This window comes from Micromesistius poutassou, assembly GCF_964030765.1.
Source record: "Micromesistius poutassou genome assembly, contig: SCAFFOLD_858, whole genome shotgun sequence".
Lineage (NCBI taxonomy): Eukaryota > Metazoa > Chordata > Actinopteri > Gadiformes > Gadidae > Micromesistius > Micromesistius poutassou.
In genome coordinates, this window is record NW_028180472.1 from 1 (window position 1) to 20,448 (window position 20,448).

Genomic DNA, 20,448 nt, shown 5'->3' on the forward strand with positions numbered 1-20,448 from the left:
TATGCGAGGCCGTTAACGGAGAGGAGAACCAACGTCCGTGGTCTTTGAGAAGGAGAAGCAGCTGCACGCCTGACTCACATTACAACTTAGGGAGGACGAGGGGGTGGGGTGGAGGGGCTGTGCCCGCCCATAAAGTATATATATTTAGATATATTTATATTTATGCATGGGCCTGTGGGATATGTTACAAGTTGTATACAAGGTCTTCATCATATTTAGGGTTTGGAAGATCACAAACTCTGTGAGTCATACAAAAGTTAAAAACACATACTGGTGGAATTTTCATTTCGCCTCCCTAAGCCATAGAAGCTAGTCTAACAACCAGACACGCCCTTGACTGGACGTGTACCTTCCACGACCACTGGATGGCAGTAGATATCCATGAAGTCTCCCATGGCGTACGAGCCGTGGCCTGAGCGATCGGTGGCGCGCCGTGCGATTGGAGAGAGAAGAGAGTAGACTTCCTGACTCAGACTGCGGGTAATAATATGTTGAGATAGACGGCTCAAATGCGCAAGTACAAAGAATACTTCTGATGAATCTTGGAAGGCGAGGCTAAAGAAGAATCCATAGCCCCACCGTTTTGTTATTGACCTTAACAATCGATTTAAGTGACCTGTTTTAAACTCTTTCCGCTGTTTTAGTTTCACCTTTGGACTACAATGCGTAAATGTTGACAGATGGAAAACTTTCCAGGCATAAAGTAAAATATGTGGATTGCAATGAACCACATTGAAACCCACCAAATGCACCCTGTGTGTCATCGGTCTCCCGGTGTGTTCTATGCACCGGTCACAATCTTAACTACATACTGTATCAGGTGCGTTTATTTATTCTGAATACAGCCGTGGTGCGTTCACGTAATCGAACCATCTGTATGCCTGCCATCGGGAGGACGAACGAGAACAAAGAGGTGGCCGTATCCTGTCTCGCGCCACTACCCCCCTACTCCCCCACTCCCAGGGGTCTTGTTGATGGAGACCTGGAGCAGCTGTCTCGGAGGGAGGGGATGTGGAGGGCACATTCAGCCCTGACACGAGAACATAACAGAAAAGATGCTCGGAAGTTTGAAGTAGTTGAAAGTTGTTTAGAATACAACACATCCCTAGTGGCCTACTGCTACACTTATGAACTTCATAGAAATGACGGTTTGAAAAATAAAAGTGTCTTAATAGAGCCAGACGACCAGAGAGTCAACCGTTTTGATGGTCGTATTAAAGGACAGCTTTCGGATTTTCCGTTTAGCATTGAACTCGCCATCACAACTCCATTTTGGATCCCTTCCAAAAGAGGCCTGGCCTCCATCCAGGAGTAATCACTTCCTGTGCAGCCAGCGCCTAACAGTTTGTCCAACTGCTGGGCCTGGATTGCTTCCTTCCTTCCTCTAGTAGTGTTACCTTGAGAAAATAAGTACATAATAAAGCAAGGAAGAAAAATTAAATAGTATAGTAACTATAGGTAGGCTACAGGTAAAGAAAACACACAAACTATGACCGTGATAGATGTTCAATATTCATTTTATTGAAAAATATAGGTTATTTCAGATAAGGAACACGGACAGTATACATTATTCTTTCACAAAGATAAGAAATAGTAAGTCAAACAGCATACAAAACGGCGTTTAAAAAGAACCCAGCAATGCACAACTTTGAAAACACTTCCCCATGAATGGGTCCAGACGTGACGGCTAAACGCGGTACACAGATCGAATAAGCCATCCGACGTGATGTACCCAATGTTTTTCCACCTCTCCCGCTCCTGTCATCACTATATCCTTCCCTCCCTACAGGGGATCTAGTTTAAAGAACAATATGTCATTCAACATGCATTGTGTTCATCACGCCGCAACAGTTGATGAATTAAAGTCAGCAGTGATTAATCATCGAGGAGACAGTGTGACACATTTGACAGCATCTCAAAACAGGAAGTCCCGAAACCGAGATTATTTATGACTAGAAAGTTGCCGCTGCACATCACTCATGTCTCTTGACGTGGCGCTGGCGGTAATCTCTTCCCCCCTCAGCGTCGTCTCCGCAGATTCACTGGCTTTTAAAACGCGTCTACAGATTGACTCAAGTTGCCCGTGACACAGCCGAGTGCAGACTGCAGGAAAAGAAAAAAAAACAAAAACACCCATAATCTTTAAAGACTTTATTATTTAAGACCGTGTATCTTGTTACATACAGACAAAAAACAACTCAAAGATAAAAGACGCACAACACAAAACAGAAGTAGTGTCCAGAGTTTTGGGTTTGCGGATTGGCAGCACAGTTTTGTATTCTAGTTGTTGTGCATATATATAAACCCTGCATGTTCTCTTTGACATGAATGGCTCCGGAAGGCCCACAGGAAGTTGAGCATCTGTTATAGACATTTGCAGGGTTCCAGTTCGCTCGTGTATACACTCATCACTGCAAAAAGCGAGGAAGTGGTGTTCGAACAGGGGCTCAGTTTCAACGTGACCGCAGACAAACAGGTGGCAAGGAGATAACTGCTCCACATTAGAGGTCAAAACTGCTTTCTGTCTGATTATGCCCTGCTTACAAATGACCTCAAAACAACCTGAAAGACCAAGTAGGTCTCTCTCTCTCTCTCTCTCCTTAGCCATTTGTTACTCCACAATAACGCTACAGAGGACAGCCTGGCACGGCAGAGTAAACAGTTGAGTTATAAGGCAAGGTAAGGGACACAAGGGTTGGCAGCAGTGGCGCAGGAAACTACAAAACTACAAAAAAAGGCAAAAAAGGATATGTCATAGCACTTGCGTGACAGATGTGTATGGCACTCTCCGGATACACGTTGCTACGAGTGAGACCTGGCTCCGCGCTTGTCCCAGCAAGTGATGCGCTGCTGGTGAAGGTGTCACACAACAGCGCCTCTCTACACTGTGATGAGGCACCCATCGCCGTTAGGGAGACGAGGGCAGAGCGAGACAGAACCGAGGCATACGCTGTTCAAAACTGTTCACTTCTCTTCAGAGTCTAGTTGCGGCTGAGGTGGGAAACGGCGTAAAATAAGCTTGGCGGTGTCACATGTGTTCATTTGACGTTGCCGCCCGCCGACACCTTATTTCAGCTTAATCCCGGGAATGATCCTTATTTGATGAGCAGCTCCTTTCCCCCCCCCCCCCCCGAGTCAGTTCTCTCGGTCGGTGTTCAAAAAGAGGGCCAGTGAGTTTGTCAGACCGGCCGAGAGATTAATGCACAGGGGGGGGCCGGGAAGAGGGAGCTCTGACATGTGGTGTTGGTGTCAGAGAGAGTCAGGGTCTCCCCCCCCCCCAACCCATCCTGGTTGGAGGAGGAGCATGTGTGCCAAACCAAAAATCCAGTTCTAGTTTTCAGGTGAGGTAAGTCCAAGCCCGCGCAGGGGGGAGATGGGGGGGGGGTTGGGGGTCCGGTAGCGACCTCACACACCGATCTCGTCGTCCTCGTCGTCCAGGAACGACGAGAAGGCGCTCTCCTCCTCGGGCGGGGCGCTGAAGGTGGCGCTGTCCGTGTCCCCCCCCCCCCGCGTAGCCGGCGGCCCCTGGCTGCTCGCCCTCTGCGGGCGCCGAGCCCGAGCTGGACATGGAGCAGCTGTCCAGGTGCCGCGGGAGTTTGGGCCGGGCCTCGGGGGTGTACTGCGGCGTGTACGGGCCCCCGCTCTCGGGCCCCAGGTCCCCGGAGCTGCCCGCGTGCATGGAGTCGTGCTGCAGCCTCGCCTCTTCCTCATCCTCCTGTGCCTCCTCCTCCTCCTCCTCGTCCTCGTCCTCGTCGTTGGCCTCCAACTCGCCCAGCCCCCCGAGTCCACCGCCGCCGCCGCCGCCGGCCACGCTGTCGTCCCCCTCGCCCACGGTGCTGAGGGGCGGCGAGGCGTGGCCCTCGCTGCTCTTGCCCTCCTCGTAGCCCAGGTCGTCCTCCTCCTTCTCCATCACGCCCAGGATCTCCCCCAGCATGGAGGGCCCCAGGTCGATGTGGAACGACATCACCGACTCGGCCCGCTTCATGCCTCCCCGGTACGGGGAGGGCGCCGTCTCCGGCAGGTCCGTCAGCTCCCCGAAGCTCCTCTCCTCCAGCTCCAGCCCCTGGCACAGCCCGGCGCTGGTGTAGGCGGCGGCGGCGGCGTTGCCGTTGTACGGGCGCCCGCCGCCGTGCCTCAAGGGGCTGGACGTCAGGCTCCGCGTGGCGGCGCCGTCCACGCTGTCGTCGTCGTTGAGGAAGGGCAGGGACATGGCGTTCTTCACGTGGCCGGGGGAGGGCGCGCCGGGCGAGGCCAGCCCGTCGTCGTCGTGGCGCCGCTGGTCCACGCGGGTCACCGACTGGGAGCGCTTGCTGCTGCGGAAGGTGCGGGACAGCAGGCCCGGCCGGGGCGAGTGGGGGTAGGCCGGCGGCGGCGTCTCCGGCGGCGGGGGCTCGCCGGAGCGGCTGCTGAGGAAGGAGGTGTCGCCGAAGGCGTCGCCGCTGCGGCCCACGTGCATGGTGTGGCGGAAGTCGCCCAGCGGGGAGCTGATCATCTCGCGGGTAAGGTCCATGCGGGAGCGCCGCTTGGTCTGGGAGGAGCCCACCAGCTGCTTGAGGATGGGCATGGTGGGGGCGGCGTTTGGGTGGAGGTGGAGTTGGTGTGGCGGTGGTGGCGGCTCCGTTTATAACATAGAATTCTTAATTTGGTTTTAAATATAAATGCAGCTCCTTTTTTTCCTTCTCCACCTTGTAGGTCGTCTCCACCTTAGTGCGTCCCGACGGCACCGTGCTGCTCCTCAATGCCAGCTGCACTGCATACCTTGGGAGGGAGAAAGAGAAAATGGGTAAGAAAGTGTACTTACAGGGGATGCAAAATTTTTTTCTTTATATTCCTCCAAAAAGGATCTTCCTTGAAATGATGATGAATTGACATCATCATAATGTGATCACTAAGTGAACTGAAAGCACATAAGCGATGAAAATCAATCAACTGAATACCTCTCAAGGGAAAGTTCCGGGTCCCTTGAGCAGGAGTAGACCTCGGTATCACAATACACAACAAAAGAGGCTTTCAAATCAATACTTCATACGAGCTACATGGCTTCTCGGGGGGGCACAGAGTCCTTGGGCTTTGTAGCTTTTGCGACCACTGGCCTACTTTCGCAGCGAGCACTGTGCTCACATATTTGGAGATGCACTTTCAAATCAATAACGGCGCCGCTCTGTAAGGAATCTAAACTATTCCGCTAATTACAAAGTGTTGCTGTGGAACCGTCAATTATTATTACGCTCGTAAACAACAGGGCTGAGATAGCCGTGAGGGGCGACGAGTGAGGGTGGAATAAAAATGACACGTTTTTTGGGAAAAACAAGATGCCAAAAAGTCGATATTTTCACGAAGAGAGAGAATGCATGTTCCAGTCCTCCTCCAAATAGCGTCGACCTAAAATGGATTTAGAAATGTTGACTCGCTGAGCGTTCAGGAAAAATGTCCAATGATTATCAGGCTGAAATGCCCACCACTGATGGCATTAGAGAGGCACAATGAGCTGGCAAAGAGGCCTTTAATAACACTTTATCCGTGGTCGTAGACAGGGGCCCTCCCTCTCCATTAGTGGGGGGGCTAACTGCTGCTCGGGCTGAGAAGTGCCCGTCTAGTGCGTGTCAAACAGTGTGTGTTTACAAAGAGACTATGAAATACAGCTCAGTCACTGACAACACGGGGCTGTCCTCATTCATTCTCATTGACTAGGCCCACCTTTACGATGTGCAGTGCATGATGCATGACCCCCGGTTCCTTCCCCTTATGGTTACTTACATTTAGTGCTGTCACAACACCTAACCATCGCCCATTGGCTCCCCATTACACTCGGGGGAAGGCATCATTTATTGAGGAGCCCAGAGGCAAGACGTTAGTCCGCAGGAAAGGGCAGACTCAGCACAGAGTGCACACACACACACACACACACACACACACACACACACACACACACACACACACACACACACACACACACACACACACACACACACACACACACACACACACACACACACACACACACACACACACACACACACACACACACACACAGCGGAAGTGCTTCCTGTCTGCAGGGCAGCAGAGAGGCGTCCGGGTTTTTTTTGCCCCTCTTAAAACCCAAAACACATGGCTCCCTTATGTTTCAACGAGCGGCAGAGGGAGACGGCCTCCGCTGAACATGCTCCTTTAATTCTTTAGCTCCCCGATTCCCATCTATTAGTCTGGGAATGTGCATAAGCTTGAATAAACGCCCAATACACTTGGGCTTGTGGCAGTATGCACAAAACTAAAAGTTGAGAGTGGGGGATTTAAGGACTGAAACAACAGCAAACAGCAGGAGGTACAGTGCCCTGCTGTGGTGGGCAGAGTCATTTACATGAGGCTGGGGGGGGGGGCGGGGGGGGGACGTGTTGTGATAAAGGTGACCATATGGGGCGAGCCCAAGAGAAACGGCAGCACAAAGACTCCTTCTCCTTCGCAACTTTTTACTGTGGAATCAGCACGATCTCCACTGATTGTTGTTTATGGAAAGACGGGGAGTCGAGCGGGCGTAATTCACAGCGAGGAGAATACACACTGTGTATTCTACCACGTCGCTTCTGGGTGGCACCGAGGGGAGCGGAGAGAGGAGAGGAACTAACGACAACAACAGCCAGTAGAGGAAAGTGAAGGGAAAGGGTGCAGAAGTCCACGCCTCCTTCTCAAGCCCAAAAATCTCTGGGCTGGGAAAACCTCTGTGGCTCCGTCCCATCTTTTCTTTTTTTTTTTGGGGTTACATGTTTTGCACACAAGGGAGGCCCGGCAGAGCCTCATCTAAAACACGACTCCCGTTTCAGACCCAGCCGTTAACTCAACGTAGAACATCTACGGAGTCTCTAACGGGGCCTCGATACGGGGCAGAACCTGACCGACTCAGGAGGAGTCCCACTGTATTTATAGCTCTACGTGCGCATGTGAACGAAGACATGAGGGGGGGGGGGGGACTGGGGGGGCTGAGAGTGCAGCCACAAAGCGTGGGAACTGCCGGGTCAGTCAGCGTTTGTGTGTGTATATATTTGTGTCTGTGTGTGTCTGTATTTGTGTGTGTTTGGAGGGGCGGGGGGGGGGGGGCTATCCCTAACAGCTTTTCAACACTCACACAACAGCAGTGAAATGCGCAAGGGCACATCAACACTAATTGGTGATTAAAAGAGAAAGTAAAAGTTACAACAGCAACAAGAGCTTTCCCCCCCCCCTTGTTTTCCGCAGGGCCTTGACCTTCTGACTGCACGGTTCTGCTTGACGGCCAGCGGCCTTTGTGAAGGGTTCGCCGTGTCTCTGGTATGGAAGGCCAACCGAGTAGGGCAAACAACCAGAGGCCGTGAACGACACAAGGACGCATAATATTATTATACGACTTCAGACGCACGCGAGAAGAACGCGGCTCCCGCTCCCGCTCTTCACGGTCGAGGGAGACGACTCGGTGAGAAGAAGAAAAAGACGACGCAGAACATTCCAGGCGTCCCCAGCGTATTTACGTCCTGGGAACCCAATCTGAACTCTGTTTATAGATCACATAACTCCTTTATCAATAGCAGTGGTCTCCCCCTGGGAAGACGGAGGACTCTAATTTTGTGACGAAATACGCACACACACCCAAACCCACCGGGCTCATCCACAGCGTGCCGTAGTAGGGAAGAATCCGTGTGGGCGACACCAAAATTACCATGTGGGACTTAAACCCCAAAGGTTCTGTGAAAATGTTTCTCCAGTTAAATAGGGAAATCCGGGTGTCACTTTCGCCTCCTTATATAGAATTTGTCCCGCAGACCAAAATGGATCATAGATGATGACCGAGTTAGAAGGCCACATACGTTGGCTACTGGCCAACTTTATTGTAGCCGATTCTCGCCGTCTTCTTCAGAGAAAGAGAGAGAAAGAGAAAGAGAGTCTTGGTAACGAGAATCCTAGAAGCGACGTCAATACACGGTAATCTAGGATAATCAAAACGCTGTTTTGCAACCTCTGTCGTGAGAGATGCGGTGTCACCGCAAATGTATATCCCCTTATGACACATTATTTCCTGATAAATGAAATTTATGCTTCGATCATAGAGGCGGTTATTTGGAAGTGATGACACGATGTACAACCCTATAGGGTATTTAAAAGAAAATAATAAGTTGACTTGATAGATGAAATACACAAAGGGCAGAAGATCTTCTTCAAAGTCTGTATAAGTCTGTAAGTCAGATCCACATCCCCTCTTATGCCAATTCAAGTACTTACACTGGACAACACACACACCTGGGTCTTGACAAATGGCCAACTTGCCTAATAGAGTATTGACTGTGCTTGCCATCAACTGTTAAATGCATATTCTATTCAATGGGGTGTGAGAGGAGGGGGCGGGGGACACTGGTTTGGGATTGGCCCGTCCCATTTGGAGTCACTGACCTGGAGAGAGGAGATGTCTGACCCAAGATGTCTAAAGGGGGGAGGGGGTGTTGGTATCATAATACGTTGCATAGAGACAGAACTGGATGATAGCTAATCTATGATGACATCTGATCCATGATAGATATATAGATATATATATATATATATATATATAATATAAAAAAGATATTTCATGATCCACTCTTTTTAAAAAGGTGTTGCAAGCGATTGCAGCAGTGATCTTTGATATGCTGCCCATGTGTCAGGTAAAACTACATATCAAAAGATATATAAATAATACACACATTCGACGAAGACATCCAAAGGGGGGAAAAAATGTTTTCCCCCCTGTTTATGCGTGCGCTGTGCATGTGCTCCGGGATCCTAAACAGTCACCAATATGTTCCAGCAATTAAGCAGACAAATGGTTTCTGGAGGGACTGCCACCAAGCTCACTTAGCTAGGGCTAAACAGCTCATTCAGAAAAAAATAAAAGCAATGGGCCCAAGGACAAGTAGTGGAAATCACATTGTCCCTCGATCACATAGCCCAGGGAGGACAGCAAGGCATGCTCACACACAGCCATCCAACACACACACACACACACACACACGATGGCCGCGTTCAGAGAGAATGGGCGTGTAGGACTATGATACATGCTGAAGGCTAATGTGAAATAATTATCCCAGATAAACATCTCTTACTCCTCAATGGATCGGACTGCGATGTGTAATTGCTGCTATCTGCTTACTTATCCCATCTCTCCACCCACAGTGCATGTGTGGAAGTCAATTGGGTCTAATGTGTGTGCATTGGATGCAAAGTATTTGATTTAATAGACCATGATCAGGGGACGTCACAGGCAGCGATTAACCAAACATCCTCAAGGAGAATGGGTGAAATACATTTTTTAGAGAAACATTCACATCTTGGGCAGCGAAAAACAAATGGTGAGGGAGTGAGAATCAAGGAGAGGCAATGATTTGCAATGGCGCGAGAGACCCAGTTTATTTGCAATACACTATGGGGGGGAAGTGGACACAACTGCAAGGATGCAAGACAGCTCAAGGTATCTCTCCACATCAAAGCAGTCAGGGGATTGGCATGGCTTCAGCGTCAGACTTTGTGGCTACAGCGGCGATGGAAATGCAAACTACCTTAACACCTTTCAATTAGAGAGAGGAAGGGAGACCTTTCTAGGTGCAACATACAAATGCCTTTTCAATTGTTCAGTATCAATGTAAACAAGGTGTGTGTGTGTGTGTGTGTGTGTGTGTGTGTGTGTGTGTGTGTGTGTGTGTGTGTGTGTGTGTGTGTGTGTGTGTGTGTGTGTGTGTGTGTGTGTGTGTGTGTGTGTGTGTGTTACATATTCCCAGAGCGCCGGCGTGTAGGGAATTTGACCTTCCCAACATCAAAGTACCCCTGTAGGCATGTTGGACCTTGGTGCTAACCCAAGGTGCCCTAGTCTTCTCAGCGCGAACATTTAAAGCAGCAACACTTGATTATTTATGTTCCCTCAGTCCTCGCAGTAGCATGTTCATGGTGTAGCAGGTCTGGATAACGGCCCCATCCCAAGTCACCCCTTGCCCCTACCGCTTAGCCCTACAAGTGGAAGGGTGTCCCGATCCTAGCTGGGATAGAGCCAAGCGGTAGGGGTTAGGCCTGGGCAATAAAACAATAAATTATCGTATCGTGATAGACTTTTGATCAATATCAATATAAAACATGTTCAATATATATCGATAAGAGACTGGACCACCGAATCTAGCAGCTGGGTTTGTTACACAAACACGGTTCCATACTTATTTACAATATTTGAGTGTTTTTTATTGTTGTATCGACATTGGAGTATTTATCAATGAAGAACAGTGGAAGGTCATATTAAGTGTTAACCAGAAGTGTTTAAATCCAGCACGGTAATTCCTAGTCTTTTTAGCTCATTACAATTATCAATAGCTATCGATATCGATCAATATGATCAAGTTATATCGTGATATGTCTTTCAGCCATATCGCCCAGGCCTAGTAGGGGTACATGGAGCCTCCAAAGTGAGGTTCTTCCAAAGGCACAGAGGAGGCCTTTAGCCCACGCAGCAGAAAACCCCACAGCTGAAGGTGGCATTGTGAGATTCCAAATGTCTCGTAACAAACTCGTCGCATGTCGTCATAAAACACCAACCGAGGACTTCCGCTGACGTAGCAGCAGGGTCTCGGAAGGGTTGCCCCACTTCCCAGGTGAAGATTTAACGCTAAGCCTTGTAACTCTGTACCGAGGGGCAAGTCTGGAAGCAAGGGGCACAAAAAAAAAAGAGGGCGTAGGGGTAAAAATAAGACTGTATTGGGATTGTGCCTGCCTCTTAAATTGGTTCCCTGAGGTCGGGGGTTCGGTCTTTGAAGTCGAAGAAATGCTTTTTGGGAATAAGCACATAACACACACACACACACAAGCGCTTCAGCCTTAAATCACACGACCATGCCAGCTTTTGTGGGACTGAAAACACGCAGCAAGCCCGTCTTTTGAAGGCGCATTACCTCCGGCATATTCAGACAAAAAAAAAAAAAACAACGAGGGAGAGCAATTAACCGAGTCACTGTCAGAGCGAGCGGAAGAGGATGTAAAAGTCCACGGAATCGGATTATGCTCAGAGGAGAGAAGCAGCCGCATTAAAAGAAAAGAGAAAACGGCAGACAGCCAATGAGATGAATGCGGGCCGGGCTGCAGAGCCGCCCTGAGGCGCTAACCCAGCTACAGCAAAGATGTACCGGGCTGACCCTCCTACCGCCGCCCAGATACCCCGCTCCCCTTGTCCCCCTACAGCTCTCGTATCTTACAGCCAACACTGCCTGAGGCACCACACCAAACTTCCCCTTGTCTTCTCCATTCCTGTCTGCGTTCAGGGGCAGTTTATGGGGGGAAAACACCGGCCCCGAAACATACAAAGCGTTCGCCGCTGAGCAGACCCCGTGCTGCCCACTCTGGTTTTGGATGAAGCAAAACGAGGTGATCGATTCTTGACAGCACGGTACAGTTTGGTTTTCATAAAAGAACTTCAAGAAGTCTTCTAAACTAGTGACACTAAATCAATAATAAACCAACAACGTTGCGTTTAAACGGTGGCTGGCATGGCTAAGCTTGGTTCTTGGCAACTCAGCGCATTCAAACCGTAGTCACGGTGTGGGGGAGTTATGGTGTTTCACTACAGAGTGGCGTTACAGAGCGCTGTGCCAAGGGGTTAAAGAAAATGTTAAAAGAAACCTGGTTGGTAGTGTAGTGCTCAAGTGTGGGAATAGAATTACACTGACAGAACAGCAACACACCCCCCCCCCCCCCCTCCCCGAAATAACAACTCAATGCTGCTGATACGGTTTCAGAGGTGGAATGAGGTTATAGCCACACCAGTCTCTACTTCCAAACAACTTTGGCTTTTGACTTGCAGCATCGTGCACATCGACAATTCGACAATTTAAATGAATCATTAAGCGTCAGAATCATCTGCCAAGTGAGGAAAACAGATTTTAAATGGTTTATTCATCAGTCACGGGCCAAGGCACGTACATGCACGTGCACAAACACAATCGCTACTACTGACACACATGCACGGCCTTCGTGATCTGCCCTACATGAGGGAGGGAGGGGTGCGTGTGCGCGTGTGTGTGTGTGTGTGTGTGTGTGTGTGTGTGTGTGTGTGTGTGTGCTCGTGTGTCGCTGTTGGGTTACAGGGAATGCGTCCACAGGAAGGGCAGGGAGAGTGTGAGCCACTAAACTTCTCCCATTTCTCCGGCAGATCTGCTGAAACATCTCTGCTTCCTGGAGGACTCCGCAACATAAACACGGCCCTGGCCGGCGCAGTGGATCGTCCGACTGACCAAACAAACACGCTTCCTATCAGCACAAAAAAAAACACAACGCTCATCACGTGAACTGTAGGCCTGACGATGAAGGTTCATCAACGGTTCACTCTTTAGTCTCGACTCTGACGACACCCAGTCCCTGCTCCACGAATCATAAGTCACGACTGAAACGTAAAGCGGCTGCAGCCCAGGTGTTTCATCACTCGTTCCGTTTCATCACCTGGAGGGCCAGGCCGGGTTTCTATCCAGTGACTCACCACAGCGCTGAAGTGGCTACGACACTTTTTAAAACATTTCTTTCTCAGAGTGTGAAAAACCTCGGAATCCATTCTCTAAAGTGTGGCGAGGCACTAATTATAGGAGGGAGACGAGGAGTACTGTTGCAGCGCGACGTTCCAGGCGGAGAGAAGGTTAGAGGCGAAAGATTAGAAAGAAACATCACTCAGAACCTCTCACGGAGTAACACTCTGCAGTACCTATGCTCCCAGACCTTTTCTTTTTGTCTTTCCTCCTTAAAAAGAAAGGAGGCCTTATGAACCTTCCCCTGACTGCTACGAAGATGAAAAGAGCGTTGACTGTAGAGTCATAGGCAGAAGTGGCTTCGGGTGAACTAGTTCTTCAGTCCTAGTCGTACAACAACAAGAACTACAATCAACATATTTGCACCATTGCTACAACTGGAATTAGTACTTTGACGGGGTGGATCAGCGGGTGACTGAGTCAACACTTCCTCCTTTCTCGGGCGAGAGACACAATGTACAATGTGGGTAAAGACTAGAAAACAAAAGACACAGGAACAAACAAGAATTTACACGCTGAAATACGACAGGCTTGGAATTTTCAGGTTTTTCAAGGTTATGTGAAAAAAAGTCTGTACCTTGTACAATAGCCAAAGTCACTACTTTGAACTAATGTAGATCACTCAAGTGTGCAGAACTGTGGGGTTCTGACGATTTTAATGTACAGCCCGGGGTCAGGAGTTGAGCGAAGACGATTAAGCAATCACTACAACCCATCATCCCCATCTTCTGTATAATATGCCATCATCTCTGTCTCAGTCCCCAGGGACATTTTCAAACAGGAAAAATAGTTATATAGGAATTTCCTGGAATGTGAGTGGACACACACACACATGTCCCACAGACATGTTCAAGCAGGAAACAAGCCAACAAATAAAACACTTACTCAAGTACTACTTAAGCACACAGAGAGAGTGAGACAATGATTATCTTAGGTAAATGAAAGGCAAAAGCAAATATCCAATAACCAAACCTCAAACAGAACCTCTAAGTAGGAGCTTTGTTCTGCCTGGTTTCGGGCCAACAACACTAGCGCCGTACAATGCCCAAAGAACTGCACTTGGCAGTGTGTCCCGCAGAATTGTGGTGGAGGTCTAACTTTCACCTTCTGGCTCATAACAGACGCTACTCGTTAAGTCGGCGAGACACTTTGCAATATTAGAGGCAGTGGGAAACCAAGAAGGATCAGAGGCGTGTTAGTTTGGCGTGGGAGTGGAGGTAGAAGGCTGCCTGTCTGAAAGCGAGGGAGATGTGCCAGGTCCTCGTCAAGGCTTTGGCAGGCGAAGAAGACTTTGGCCTGTTTGCCGTGTCGCGTTGTCAGCTGTGTTTGCAGAGTCATCCAGTAACAGAACAGTTTGACATCACAGAGGGGAAAAAAAGAAAGAAATGACCCCCCCACCCCGTGTGGTTCAAGATAAGGGGAGAGTACAAAAGGCCATATTTAAAACCTTTAAAGAACACAACACCAACTGATTTGCCTGGAGAGCAGACATCCTGATAAGGTCCCCCCCTTTCTTCCAACGTTTGCACATGCATTGTTATCATTTGAGTTGCAGTGATGATCAGTGGTAAGCACTGAGACACTGCATTATCACCACAGATAATGAGCACATGTTACAGCCATAACCGCGGTCATGGTGACCAGAAATATGAATGGACTGCAGCTAATGAGGTCCTGGGACTATGTTGGCCTTGTGAATGCGTGTGGGTGTGGGTGTGGGAGGGTGTGGGTGTTTTGCATTTCCTGGCCTCTCAATTCTGGTCTATGGTTGGGATGACTACAATTATATGAACTGAAACTGCTCGGATTTCAATTCAAACTAATTGCATAGTGCGTAGCCTATCGGAAAACGGCTTTAAATGCAAGACTAATTTAATGTAAAACAGTCAATGCTAACATCACATGTGATATCATAAACAAAAGGTTAGCTTCCTTGGTAACGTCACACCAACCAATGGGTCTCCAATAGCACTGTTATGGTAGCATCACATCCATCATATGTACTACAGTGGAACACCAAGCTTCATGTTTGATCACTGTAGCGTAAAAAAAAAAAAAAAAGGTGGGCTACGTCTCTGATATGATCGCATCATGGCAGTAATGGACCAATTATGGGTGGGTCGCACAGCAGGGAACAATAAGCTACAGCCGCCGCGATGGCTTCCTTTGATTCCCAGATAACCGGAGACGAAACATTGAATTGGAAAGGATACAAGTTTTAGACACATTATAACAAACAAGAAAGGAAAAAAAAAATATTCCGACTCCCATAAGGAAGTGTGTAAGTATAGTCCTACTAATTCATCAAAGAGCGTGTACTCACCACCCCGCATCCCATTCAGAAAGCCGGGCAGCCCCCAGAGCGCGAGGGCTTCGCTCAGCAGGTTCACAAAGAGAGCGCACACTGCGAGGAGCTCGAGCCGCAAACACGTCCGGTGTAAGCACGCACAATTATAGAAAACGAGAGAAACCAGACCCCTTTCCTGGACACTATTTACCCTACGAGTGTGTGCTGCGTAGCTCGTACAGTGAGCGCATCTTCAGTGGCAAAGCCTGCGCACGGTGCAATAACTCAGTTCAGCGTCTGTGTGTCGGCTGCCCCTCTCGTGCTCGTGACCACGCCCCTTTAATGGCTTCTTAAAGCCCTAGTCTGCGAATTGTCAGAGGCCGCTATCAGCGTGGGGCCTGCAGTGTCTGCAATACTACACATGCGTTGGTATGTTTTTATCAATGTATAAAACATGCATAAACACGGAGATTCTTCTCAATATACCTAAATGACAACGCTTTGACAATCAAATTATCAAAATAATGCCAAGCAAACGTTATTTTGTCACGTTAAGCGTTTCCCAATGAGGTCTGTTTTTTGACGAGATGTTTATTCCACCTTGATTAACCATTAAGAGCTCAAACGTCCGGGGGGTGGGCTGGCAGCTCAGAGAGGAAAGGATGTGTGAATGGTTGAACATTATCACGGAGCAAAGACCGTAAATAATCAAGTACCCGGTCACTGCCCTTCATATACAGACGGTCAAGTCACATGTCTGTCTGGCAGGAGTTCTTACAGAACACAGTTGAATAGCAATTGTTTGTATAATTATATGTTATATGTTGATTGCTGCAGATAACTGTATTGGTTTTTAAGTTGGATAGATATTCCATCAGAGTAGCCCCAGTGGATGGAAGTCATCATCGCTGTCGTCATGTCATTGTATGAATTTGTTAAACGTTAATGATCACTGCATGATGATCATTAACCTTATTGACTATCCTCAAAAGTGGTTCCCAGGCTCTCAGAACCTACAGACAAACCAAATTATAGCAAGTCTACACTTATTCTTACATGTCATTACATTCATACTCTTACTCTCTCTCTCTCTCTCTCTCTCTCTCTCTCTCTCTCTCTCTCTCTTTATCTTTCTCTCTCTGTCTAACACACAGACATTCACAGTCACATTCATGCATGCATACAAACACACACACACACACACACACACACACACACACACACACACACACACACACACACACACACACAAACACACAAAACACACACACACTCTCTCTCTAATAAGCTACTTACTGACATTGGGGGCGAATGGCAGCAGCAACATCCGCAGGGAGACTTGACTTAATAACCAGCAGAACATCATAACAAAATAACAATCATAAAGCCACGAAACAATATCCCGGGGTCGCGGGAGTCCGTATTGATCCCTGAGCCGGACCCAGAGTCCTCTGCTTCTGCTGTCAAGGCCTCCAACGGAGAGCCATCGTCAGAGAGGCTGATTACTACATTCATTAAGGAAACGCAGGCTTCTCCTCGATCCCTAGGCCACTGTCGTGTGAACCACAACCAACGTTGCCAAGGCATCGCCGAGTTGATTCGTTGTGTTAATCAGCAAGAAGTGTTTTTTTTTTTTTTTATATATATAGTATTATTTTATAAATATTGAATATTATTTTTCTGACTGATCTTATATAAAGCAATCGGGAACAGATTTGACTGGGGAGGCACTAGCACGGGAGACAAGGACATTTTACGGGTTGTAATTACAACGCCATATATCATCAAATAGATTGTTTCTGTGCCACGAGGGAGACACTAAGGTCTATGCTCTGGAAACGGGGACGCATAGGGCCCTGAGGTGAGTTCTATGCTATAACCCCCCCCCCCCCGGCCTCACTGGTGACAGGCTTGAGATTCCCTGCAAAGATAATAACATCTCCACCTCCCCGACATAGCAATCGTCTCGTGCAATTCCCCTGCAATCATCCCATCATCATTGGAGTAATGCCTGACCCAGGTGTCGTTGAATTATAGAGCCACTTTACACAATCTCCCACCGCCCCCCCCCCTCCCCCACCCACATCTCTCAGTTCAATACTAGGATGACTAGGGTAGATATCTAGGGAATGTTCTAGAGACAATGGCAATAATTCATCATCGTGTTGCAGTGTTCCAAAGTCTACCTGCTCCTTCACCACATGTACGCTTCTTTTACTTTTACTACTTTTGATACAATTGTCTGTTGAGGAAATGGACAATTCTGATTGTCAAGAGATTTTTCTTCTGATGCTTTGCGAAAGAGGTTAATGTTAGTTAATGTTAAGAGGTAAATGTCAGTTTCTAATATCAATTATTTGCATTGTCAAACCTTGTCAACAACACCTTGTGTGATAAGCAATACCCAATAATCAAAAGTCTTAACAGCACTTTACTTTTTTTTAATTCAGCATAAAATATATATTTAAATCGACAGTTGAATCGTAAGTGGACGGGCAATCACCCCAAAATTAGAAGCAAGCTAAAAAGACACACCCATGAAAAACAACTTTGTTGTTCTGAACAGACTTGAACATCCTCATTCTTTGTGTCTTTGGTGCCTCGTTTCTTTAGCTTTGGCCTTCACTGCAGATCAATGTTTTCCGGTGTGGAATAAGGAGATTATCCAGACACAACCCTTTGCAGCTTGACCTCACGTCCCCTCCCCTCACCAGCTTTTAAACACACTGATGCCGGGCCAGAGCGTCCCTGATTTAAACCCTCTCCCCCCCTCAGGCATTCCATCTCTTTGTCTGTTGTGGCTAAACAGAGCATGTCATCTCTACACGGTGAGGTTAACACACCGGCCCAGCTTCAGACATCACGAGAAGAAGAAATCTAATCATAATGCAACAAAGGCAAAAACAAAGTAACTATTTCTTATTTTCTTCCGGAAATGCTAATCCAAATCATGGTGCTAATCCTTGTTTGCTGTGCTTAACGAAGTGCTGCTGTTGGTGTTTTCAAATAATTATCAACTAAAAAAACAATTACAAAATAGAATAATTTATTTCATCATGATCTTATTTACAGCGTTTCCACACTAGAAAAAAAAAAGGAAAAAAAAGAATACGATGCCCTGGAACTAGATAATAAACAGTGTTGCACACTGCAAACTTTAATCCAAGCTTCCGTTGTCCCATCAAAACGCTTCTGAACATATGAGTAGAAAAACTCGAGAAAAAAACAAATAAAGTAAACTGTCATGTTATATTGTAACATAGCAATTGCACTGTAGCATAATTTGACACGTAAATGCTCAAACATAGTCCTGGTTGATGCATTCCACACACAACTGATATGGGTGATTTATATACAGTGCATTTTGTGTCAGAGTAGACAGATTTGAAACCCACATATCTCTCTTACTTTGCGGATGATTAATTCAACTTTGCAGAAAGACAGACATCATGGTATATCACTATAGCAATCTCTTTGATCTCTATTATTTGATCTCATAACACAGCAACGTCTTATGAATAACAATCATAACTGCCATCTCATTTACAAACCAACCCTATGCTGTAACTCCACTAGTCTTAATGTTCAGAAACCATTATTTCTCATAGAACAGGAAACCAAAAAACCTTTAGCATAGTCACGAAAGCCTACAGCATCCATTGAAGTAAAGGAAAAACTTGTTTGTAACTGCAATGACTCAAAGCTTGCGTGATGAGGTCTTGGGTTAAAAAACTGTAAAAACACATGCAGCAGTCTCTTGCAAAACACCGTAGGTAGACCTACACCCTTAAGAAATGTCTCCTTCTCATACTTAATTGATATTCAGTGATTGTGGCTTGTGTTATCATGTCATCAGAATAACGTTACAGATAAGTCCAATTTGCTGCTAAAAACATATACAGGTCACCGGCAACCGCAGTGACATCAAACCAAGAGCACTTGTATTCGGCTGCTCGGTCGTGTACCATCAATATCTTTGAAAGGGTCGTCGTCAAGAGCGAAATAAAAATAAAGTACACCACCAACACGTTTCCCGGACGACTATGAAGGGTGCCACAAGGCGCTCTCGTGTGTGTGTGTGTGTGTGTGTGTGTGCGCGCGTGATCCAAAACACGTTCAGGTTGCGGTTCTCTGACGGTCACAAACATCAGGTGAACGATATGAGACGGATAACACTGAGTAAACACGTACGCGAGGTGAACATCAGGCAGCGAGAAGGGTTTTTTGTGTGTGGACCGCGGTGGTACTGCATCTCAAGTCCATCTCCGTCCTCATCGTTTTTATTCGCATTCCCGATTCCGCTCGCTCATCTTGTTCTTCATTGGTCAACGTCTTTTTTTTTCTTTTTCTTTTTTTGGTCAGAGTTTTTTCTTCTCCATTGTACAGTTGCAGGTAGAGCACTGATGCCCAGAAGTGACTTCACATCCTTTGCTGTAAAGCAGCAAATATTTAAATCATAACACTTTTTCTTTTTTTAAAACAAGATTTCATTTTTTCTTCAGGATCTCTTCCTTGTTTACCTAGAAGATATAGGATTCATTTGTAACACATGTGCAGAAGCATCACAAAAAAAACTTAAAAATGATTGTCTTTTTTTTTTTTTGAAGAAAGAAAAACTATATTACAATGATAACACAGTCATACCCGCACGCACACACTCCTCACACACGCGCACACACACACACACAGCACAACACACACACACACGCACACACACACACACACACACACACACACAGCACACACACACACACACACACACACACACACACACACAAACACACACACACAAAATAATAAATCCTATTCACAGATGATAAAATGCCGTTTCATCATCATTCAGCACTGAATACTGGGGCATTATCGCAGCAAAAAAAAAAACAACCCAACAAACAAAGATAAATAATCCAAATAAAGTCAGTCCTCAAACACAGCCCCCCCGCCCCCCCCCCCCCCTCCCCCCCTGTTGCTGAACCTCAACCATAGGGCCCTCCCCGGGGGTCCGAGGGGGGTCCCCGGGGATACTGTTCCCAGAAGAAGACCTGGTCCTCAGACGAAGGAGGAGAAGCCCGCGGTAGGAGGCTGCGCGGGGCATCCCAGGCTGCTGGGGGGCCGGTACAGGGTCCCGTGCTGGCTGGGGGGCTCCGGGGACAGCAGAGACGGTGTGGGAGTCCGGCTCCCCTTGGGCCTGAACAGGGTGCTCTGCGCGGAGCCGTGGGGGGGGCTGCGGGGAGGGCTCGCTCGCGGGCAGTAGCGGGGGGCAGCGGGGGCAGCGGGGGGCAGGGGGGGCGGCTGGTGCTGCTGGCTCCGCCAGGGGGTCCGGCTGGGCGTAGCCGTAGGCCGGGGGGCCGCGTGACGCCCTTCTGCTGCCGGCGCCACGAGTTGTAGTAGGTGGGGGTCGCTGATGTAGTGGTTGACGAAGGAGTGGGTCTTGGGGCGGCCCTGGTCCACCTCGTATTCGCTGTCGCTTCCCTGGGGGGGGGGGGGGTCACGGCCGTAGCGTTAGTTCACTCATCCATGCAGAACCACGCTGCCTCCAACGTACCCAAACAGAGAATCTATTTACTATCCATGCTAACTATTACACCGTTCATTTATTACTTATCTAGCAGG

General features: G+C 47.9%; 1 pseudogene across 1 annotated transcript; it reads right to left on the reverse strand.

The window, feature by feature from the left end:
* Positions 1–1,554: 1,554 nt before the first annotated feature.
* On the reverse strand, positions 1,555–15,111 carry LOC311370760 (cdc42 effector protein 4-like; annotated as a pseudogene). The gene is made up of 2 exons (XR_014684276.1): positions 14,872–15,111; positions 1,555–4,758 (listed from the first exon to the last, which is right to left on the reverse strand). The product of XR_014684276.1 is annotated as a cdc42 effector protein 4-like (transcript).
* Positions 15,112–20,448: the final 5,337 nt, after the last annotated feature.